A 10,000-nucleotide genomic window follows, 5' to 3' on the forward strand; every position below is an offset into this window, starting at 1 on the left:
CCCCTCCCACTCATGTACTTATCCAACCTAAATTTGAAACTACCCAAAGTCCCAGCCTCAATAACCCAACTAGGTAGACTGTTCCACTCATCAACTACCCTATTTCCAAACCAATACTTTCCTATGTCCTTTTTACTTTCCTATGTCCTTTATACTTTCCTATGTCCTTTAATACTTTCCTATGTCCTTTAAGCCAAGATGGCAAGTTCTGCCTATTCGGCACGACATATATATATATATATATATATATATATATATATATATATATATATATATATATATATATATATATATATATATATATATATATATATATATATATATATATATATATATATATGTATATATATATATATAAATATATATATATATATATATATATATATATATATATATATATATATATATATATATATATATATATATATATATATATATATATATATATATATATATATATGTATATATATATATATATATATATATATATATATATATATATATATATATATATATATATATATATATATATATATATATATATATACATACTTATGAAAAGGTCCAGGACACTCTCAGCAAGGAGAGGCAGCGAGCACCATGAGGCACTTCTGCCAGACGCAAGTAATACTCACCTTGCTGGAGTGGAAGGGGTTTTGCCATAGGGCCAAGCCTCTGCATGCTGGAAACTAAAGGATAACTCCTGGAGTTATCAGAACTAGAGTAAAAAGCATCTACCAGCATTTAAATAGCAATTATTAAGGTGTAGGTGACATAAGGTAGTGTGATTACGGTTAGCCAGTGTGGAGATCCTCACTACACTCACAAACACACACGCAAGTAACCATGAACACACAAACACACACACACAAGCACACCCGTTTTTTTGGGCACTTATAGAAGTAGACTTAGTACTAGTGGTACATGGAAGAGTTAGGTGCAGTTAAGTGAAGAGGATTATTTTTCTGGGCACACACAAACATAAACACCCACACCCAACACACATTTACACACACACACACACACACCCACACACACACACACACACACACACACACACACACACACACACGGAGGCGGGAACCATACATAGTTTTAAAGCGAGGTATGATAAAGCTCATGGGGCAGGGAGAGAGAGGACCTAGTAGCAATCTGCGAAGAGGCGGGGCCAGGAGCTATGAATCGACCCCTGCAACCACAAATAGGTGAGTACAAATAGGTGAGTACACACACACACACACACACACACACACACACACATTCACACACACACACACACACACTCATACACACACACACACACACACACACACACACACACACACACACACACACACACACACACACACACACACACACACACACACACACACACACACACACACACACACACACACTACCACACACACTACCACACACACTACCACACACACTACCACACTCACTACCACACACACTACCACACACTACCACACACACTATCACACACACTACCACACACACTAGCACACACACTACCTCACACACTACCACACACACTACCACACACACTACCACACACACTACCTCACACACTACCACACACACTACCACACACACTAACTCACACACTACCACACACACTATCACACACACTACCACACACACTACCACACACACTACCACACACACTAACTCACACACTACCACACACACTACCACACACACTACCACACACACTATCACACACACTACCACACACACTACCACACACTACCACACACACTATCACACACACTACCACACACACTACCACACACACTACCTCACACACTACCACACACACTACCACACACACTACCACACTAACTACCACACACACTACCACACACACACACACACACACACACACACACACACACACACACACACACACACACACACACACACACACACACACACGAACGTACTCATATACAACAGGCCAAGTGTCTAATCGACATGTGCCTAGGACAAAATGGTAACTAACTAACTAACACACACACACACACACACACGTACTCATATACAACAGGCCTAGTGTCTAATCGACATGTGCCTAAGACAAAATGGTAACTAACACACACACACAGCCTTACACAGCCTTAAGGCACCCCTGTTTAAGAGGTCACTCTATCCCCCTTCTTCCCTCCCCCCCTTCCATCTCCCATCCTATCACTTTATCTCTCTCTCTCTCTCTCTCTCATCCTCACCTTCCATCCACCTTCCCTCTCCCCAGTCTTCTTTCCCACCCTCTCTTTCCCACTAGCCTCTCCCACACTCCCTTTCTCTTCCCTCCCTATACCCTCTTGTAACCCCTAAAACTCTCCTTGATAAATTAGACACATGTGCAACTTTAGGGTATCTTTATTGAGGAAACGTTTCGCCACACAGTGGCTTCATCAGTCCGTACAAAGGAGAATCTTGAAGAACAGGAGGAGAATGAGGTAATCAGTCCCTCAACCTTGAGTCGATGTGGTCAGTCCATCAATCTTGAATAGAATACGGCATACGTGCTGAGAAGGAGCTTATAAACCATTGGCAGGAGAGGTGCAGAAGTCATAGGTCGTGTAACATTTGTTCAATGTTGAAGTAGGTCGTGCCCAAGAATTAGGCAAGCGAAGAATTCCCAAGTATTAAGATCCCAAGAAGATGCAGTGTCTGACAGGTTTGTAGATGAATGGTTCAGAGAACCGACATGTTGATAAATTAGACACATATGTCTAATTTATCAACATGTCGGTTCTCTGAACCATTCATCTAAAAACTCTCCTTGATGCTGACCCCCACCCACCCAATATCCTTCTCCCCCCTGCCCTACTTCCCTCCCCGTCCCCTCCCCCTCCCTACAACACCCATCCTAACACAAGCACCCACTCTGGTAATAAAAAAGCTTCATTCTGTAGCACAATGGGGCAACCAAGAACAAGGTCAAGAGCCAAGGGTCTGGCGGACGAAGCTGGCAAGGATGATTGGGAGGCAATGCTCAAAAAAATGAGGAAGACTGGGGAGGGAAGCTAGAAGTGCTTGGACAGAGGATGGAGGAAATGATAGCTGCAGAGAGCAGAAAGTAGAAGCAACATGCCATAGTAGCAAAAGACAAGATACAGTGCTTAGAAGAGGAACTGAGAAATATGAAACAGCATAAAAAAAATAACAGTGCAAATATAACATCAGGAGCTTCTACATCAAACACAGACAAGGGGACTGGAGGGAGCAAGGAAGCTATACTGTATGCAAAGGTCCTGTCAGGCCTGCATGGGCCCAAGGCAAAGACAAGGAGCACACTAGGAACAAATGAAAGAGCGGAAGACATTGATGGAGCTAGGATATATGCAGGGACTCTACTAGACTCCTGCAGGAGCCAGGAACAGCTGAGCAGGAAAGACAGACCAATAAGCAATGGGGCCTCAGCTAGGGAAGGGATTGAAGGAAGGAACTCTCCAAGGGAAGGAACTAAAACACCTCAGAGGACGCAATGGGAGACACAGTGGGAGGAAGAAATGGAGATGTCAGTTTTTGTCTATGGGCTCCAAGAAGCTGAGGGGAAAGCTATGATGAAAAAAAAAACAGGAGGAGATAAAATCGATTGAAGGTATCATGAAGGCAATAGGTGAGGGCGACATGACCCAGGTGGCAAATTTTTGGAGAATTAGGTGGTTTGCAAGGAAAAGGAAGTGGCCTCTCAAAGTAATTTTCAAGGCAGAATCATGATCCTGCAGGAGAAAGCATGGCTGAGAGACAAACTGGAATACCAGAGCGTGTACCTCGATTGAGACAGAACGCAAGAGGAAAGGAGGATACTGAAAGAGAGAGTGCAAAAACGAAAGGAGGAATGGGAGGAAATGACAAAGAAAAGCAGAATAACCCTGACACAGGTGGAAGGGCAAACACCCCCCCTCCAGAAACACCCGCAGAAGGACTCCAACCAAGACAACCCCAAGGAACAATCTAAACCAACAATCACACACCGATCCCTCTGTCCCTACCCCCCACACAATGAACCCCACCCCGACAACAACCTCCTATGGGAACTCTGCCCCCACCCCCGCTGCAACCCCCCATAGGCCCCTGCCAGGACTCCTACTCTCCCAACCCGAATATCCTCCCAGGACCACAATTTTAAAACAGAAGTTGAAGGATTGGTACACGAATGTGGATGGAATAACGAATAAATATGAGGAGTGGCATGAAAGAATCAATGAGAAGTCCCCAGACATCACAGCAGCCACAGAAACAAAACTCACTGACGCAATAACAGATGCAATCTTCCCACCAGGAAGATATGTTTCTTGAGGAAAGATAGGAGCATAGGGGGAGGAGGGGTTGCACTGGAAATTTGAGGAAATGGGAGACATGGACGAGATTGGAGAAAGAGAATATGTAGTAGGTATACTTCAGTCTGGGGAGCACAAGGCAGACATTGCAGTGATGTATAATCCACCACAGAACTGCAGGAGGCCAATAGAGGAATATGAAGAGAGCAACATAGCAATGGTGGACACACTGGCTGAGGTGGCAAGAGGAGCTCACTCGAGCAGAGCAAAGATACTAGGAGAGCAATTGGCGAAACCTGGAGCCACACGGGGGTTGTGAAACATGGAGAGCCAAGATGATGGATGGGGTACTGGAAAACCTCATGCATCAACATGTTAGGGAAACTACCAGAGAGAGAGAGAGAGAGAGAGGGGAGGATGAACCAGCAAGACTGGGCCTTGTGTTCACCCTGAGCAGTTCAGACATTGAGGACATCACATGTGAGAGGCCCCTAAAAGCTAGTGAACACATGGTTCTGTGCTTTGAATACATAGTAGAGTTACAAGTGGAGAGGGTAACAGCAGCTGAATGGGAAAAGCCAGACTATAAAAGGGGGGATTACATAGGTTTGAGGAACTTCCTGCAAGAGGTTCAGTGGGACACAGAACTGGTAGGAAAGTCGGTAAACGAAATGATGAAAAACGTAGCAACAAAATGCAAGGAGGCAGAGAAAAGGTGTGTTTCTAAGGGCAACAGAAATAATGGAAAGACCGGAATGAGCCCCTGGTTTACCTGACAGTGTAAGGTGGAAAAACTAAGTGCACTACAGAATGGAAAAATTACAGAAGGCAAAGAACACAGGAAAATAAGGAGATTAGTCGAAGAGCCAGGAACGAATATGCACAGGTAAGGAGGGAGGCCCAGTGACAGTATGAAAATAACATAGCATCGAAAGTCAAGTCTGACCCGAAACTGCTGTACAGCCACATTAGGAGGAAGACAACAGTCAAAGACCAGGTGATCAGGCTGAGGAAAGAGGGTGGGGAACTCACAAGAAACGATCATGCGGTATGTGAGGAGCTCAACATGATATTTAAGGAAGTATTTACAGTAAAGACAGTAAGGGATCTGAGAAAACAGCACAGAGGGGAACACTAAGAGTTAATATACCAACAGGTGCTGGATGAGGAGGTGCAGAAGTTGCTAAGTGACCTTGATATCTCAAAGGCGATGGGACTGGAAAACATCCCCCCATGGGTCCTTACAGAAGGAGCAGAGACTCTGTGCGTGCCACTAACCACAATCTTCAATACATTCCTTGAAACTGGGCAACTACCTGAGATATTCAAGAGGGCAAATGTAGACCCCATTTTTAAGAAAGGAGACAGAAACAAAGCACTAAACTTCAGACCAGAGTCTCTGACGTGTATAGTATGCAAGATCATGGAGAAGATTTTCAGGAGGAGAATGGTGGAGCACCTGGAACGGAACAAGATTATAAACGACAACCAGCATGGATTTATGGAAGGCAAATCCTGTGCCACAAACCTTCTGAAGTCATATGACAAAGTAACAGAAGTAAGACACGAGAGAGATGGGTGGGTTGATTGCATTTTCCTGGAATGCAGGAAGGCCTTCGGCACAGTTCCTCACAAGAGATTAGTGCAGAAGCTGGAGGATCAGGTGCATATAACAGGAAGGGCACTGCAATGAATCAGAGAATACCTGACAGGGAGGCAACAAAGAGTCATGGTACGTGATGAGGTATCACAGTGGGCGTCTGTGATGAGCGGAGTCCCACAGGGGGACGGTCCTAGGACCTGTGCTATATCTGATATATGCGAATGACATGATGGAAGGAGTGTCCATGTTCGCAGATAATGTTAAGTTAATGAGAAGGATTAAATCGGTTGAGGATCAGGCAGCACTACAAAGAGACTTGGACAGGCTGGGCACGTGGTCCAGCAACTGGCTTCTCGAATTTAACCCCGCTAAATGCAAAGTCATGAAGATCGGGGAAGGGCACAGAAGACCGCAGACGGAGTATAGGCTAGGTGGCCAAAGACTGCAAACCTCGCTCAAGGAGAAAGATCTTGGGGTGAGTATAACACCGAAAATGTCTCCGGAAGCACACATCAACCACATAACTGCTGCAGCACATGGGCGCCTGGCAGACCTGAAAACAGCGTTCCGATACATTAGTAAGGAATCGTTCAAGACACTGTACACCATGTACGTCAGGCCCATACTGGAGTATGCAGCACCTGTTTGGAACCCCGCACTTGATCAAGCATGTCAAGAAATTAGAGAAAGTGCAAAGGTTTGCGACAAGGTTAGTTCCAGAGCTACGGGGAATGTCCTATGAAGAAAGGTTAAGGGAAATCGGCCTGACGACACTGGAGGACAGGAGGGTCAGGGGAGACATGATAACGACATATAAAATACTGCGCGGTATAGACAAGGTGGACAAAGACAGGATGTTCCAGGGAGGGTACACAGAAACAAGAGGTCACAATTGGAAGTTGAAGACTCAGATGAGTCAAAGGGATGTTAGGAAGTATTTCTTCAGTCATAGAGTTGTCAGGCAGTGGAATAGCCTAGAAAGTGACGTAGTGGAGACGAGAACCATACATAGTTTTAAGACGAGGCTTGATGAAGCTCATGGGGCAGGGAGAGAGAGGACCCAGTAGCAACCAGTGAAGAGGCTCGACCCCTGCAACCACAAATAGGTGAGTACACACACACACACACAAACATACACACACATACACACACACACACACACACACACACACACACACACACACACACACACACACACACACACACACACACACACACACACACATATGCACACACCCCCAAACGCACACATATACGCACATACACACACACCCACCCACCCACACACACACACACACACACACACACACACACACACACACACACACACACACACACACACACACACACACACACACACACTGGACAGGCTGCAGACCTGGTCCAGAAATTGGCTCCTGGAATTTAACCCCACCAAGTGCAAAGTCATGAAGGTTGGGGATGGGCAAAGAAGAATGCAGACGGAGTACAGTCTAGGGGGCCAGAGACTACAAACCTCGCTCAAGGACATAGATCTTGGGGTGAGTATAACACCAGGCACTTCTACTGAAGCGCACATCAACAAAATAACTGCTGCAGCATATGGGCGCCTAGCAAACCTTAGAATAGCATTCCAACATCTTAATAAGGAATCGTTCAGGGCTCTGTACACCGTGTACATTAGGCACATAGGAGATTGACTGGGAGAACTTGCAGCCACATGGGGCCCAAGATACATGGAGGGCTAAGATGATGGAGGTGGTACTGGAAAACTTCATGTACCAACACGTAAGGGACACTACAAGAGAGAGAGGAGAGGATGAACCAGCAAGACTGGACTTAGTATTCACCTTGAGTAGTGAAGATACTGAGGACATCACATATGAAAGACCCCTTGGGGCCAGCGATCATGTGGTTTTGATCTTCGAATACACAGTAGATCTACAAGTGGAGGGGGAAGCAGGAAGGCCTGGACAAATGAAACCAAACTACAGGAAAGGGGACTACACGGGAATGAGGAACTTCCTGAACGAGGTTCAGCGGGAGAGAGAACTAGCAGGGAAGCCAGTTAATGAGATGATGGAATATGTAGCAACAATGTGCAAGGAGGCTGAGGAGAGGTTTCTACGCAAGGGTAACAGGAATAATGAAAAAGCCAGGATGAGCCCATGGTTCACCCAAAGGTGCAAGGAGGCAAAAACCAAGAGTGCTAGGGAATGGAAGAAATACAGAAGGCAAAGGACCCAGGAGAATAAGGAGAGCAGTCGCAGAGCCAGAAACGAATATGCACAGATAAGAAGGGAGGCCCAACGACAATATGAAAACGACATAGCAGCGAAAGCCAAATCTGACCCGAAGCTGTTATACAGCCACATCAGGAGGAAAACAACAGTCAAGGACCAGGTAATCAGGCTAAGGAAGAAAGAAGGAGAGACAACAAGAAATGACCGTGATGTATGTGAGGAACTCAAAAAGAGATTCAAAGAAGTGTTCACAGAGGAGACAGAAGGGGCTCCAGAAAGACGGAGAGGTGGGGCACACCACCAGGTGCTGGACACAGTACACACACAACCGAGGAAGAAGTGAAGAGGCTTCTGAGTGAGCTAGATACCTCAAAGGCAATGGGGCCAGATAACATCTCTCCATGGGTCCTGAGAGAGGGAGCAGAGGCGCTATGTGTACCCCTAACACAATATTCAATATATCTATCAAAACAGGGAGATTGCCTGAGCATGGAAGACAGCAAATGTAGTCCCAATCTTTAAAAAAGGAGACAGACATGAAGCACTAAACTACAGACCAGTGTCACTGACATGTATAGTATGCAAAGTCATGGAGAAGATTGTCAGGGGAAGAGTGGTGGAACACCTAGAAAGGAATGATCTCATCAACAGCAGCCAACATGGTTTCAGGGACGGGAAATCTTGTGTCACAAACCTACTGGAGTTCTATGACAAGGTGACAGCAGTAAGACAAGAGAGAGAGGGGTGGGTGGATTGCATTTTCTTGGACTGCAAGAAGGCGTTTTACACAGTACCACACAAGAGATTAGTGCAAAAACTGGAGGACCAAGCAGGGATAACAGGGAAGGCACTACAATGGATCAGGGAATACTTGTCAGGAAGACAGCAGCGAGCAATGGTACGTGGCGAGGTGTCAGAGTGGGCACCTGTGACCAGCGGGGTCCCACAGGGGTCAGTCCTAGGACCATTGATGTTTCTGGTATTTGTGAACGACATGACGGAAGGAATAAACTCTGAGGTGTCCCTGTTTGCAGATGACGTGAAGTTGATGAGAAGAATTCATTCGATCGAAGACCAGGCAGAACTACAAAGGGATCTGGACAGGCTGCAGACCTGGTCCAGCAACTGGCTCCTGGAGTTCAATCCCACCAAGTGCAAAGTCATGAAGATTGGGGAAGCGCAAAGAAGACCGCAGACTGAGTACAGTCTAGGGGGCCAGAGACTACAAACCTCACTCACGGAAAAAGTTCTTGGGGTGAGTACAACACCAGGCACATCTCCTGAAGTGCACATCAACCAAATAACTGCTGCAGCATATGGGCGCCTGGCAAACCTCAGAACAGCATTCAGGCATCTTAAAAAGGAATCGTTCAGGACCCTGTACACCGTGTACGTTAGGCCCATATTGGAGTATGCGGCACCAGTTTGGAACCCACACCTAGCCAAGCATGTAAAGAAACTAGAGAAAGTGCAAAGGTTTGCAACAAGACTAGTCCCAGAGCTAAGAGGTATGTCATACGAGGAGAGGTTAAGGGAAATCAACAACACTGGAGGACAGGAGAGATAAGGGGGACATGATAACGACTTACAAAATACTGAGAGGAATTGACAAGGTGGACAAAGACAGGATGTTCCAGAGACTGGACACAGCAACACGGGGACACAGTTGGAAGCTGAAGACACAGATGAATCACAGGGATGTTAGGAAGTATTTCTTCAGCCAGAGAGCAGTCAGGAAGTGGAATAGTTTGGGAAGCGATGTAGTGGAGGCAGGATCCATACATAGCTTTAAGCAGAGGTACGATAAAGCTCATGGTTCAGGGAGAGTGACCTAGTAGCGACCAGTGAAGAGGCGGGGCCAAGAGCTTGGACTCGACCCC

The 10,000-nt window shown here is 45.9% G+C and overlaps 1 protein-coding gene across 1 annotated transcript in view; it reads left to right on the top strand.

Annotated features, from left to right (window-relative positions):
- Positions 1–10,000, top strand: part of LOC128704266 (integrin alpha pat-2) — a gene marked incomplete at its 3' end in the record, with an annotated part of 181,218 nt that overhangs the window by 138,398 nt on the left and 32,820 nt on the right.

The sequence above is a fragment of the Cherax quadricarinatus genome, chromosome 2, assembly GCF_038502225.1.
Source record: "Cherax quadricarinatus isolate ZL_2023a chromosome 2, ASM3850222v1, whole genome shotgun sequence".
Lineage (NCBI taxonomy): Eukaryota > Metazoa > Arthropoda > Malacostraca > Decapoda > Parastacidae > Cherax > Cherax quadricarinatus.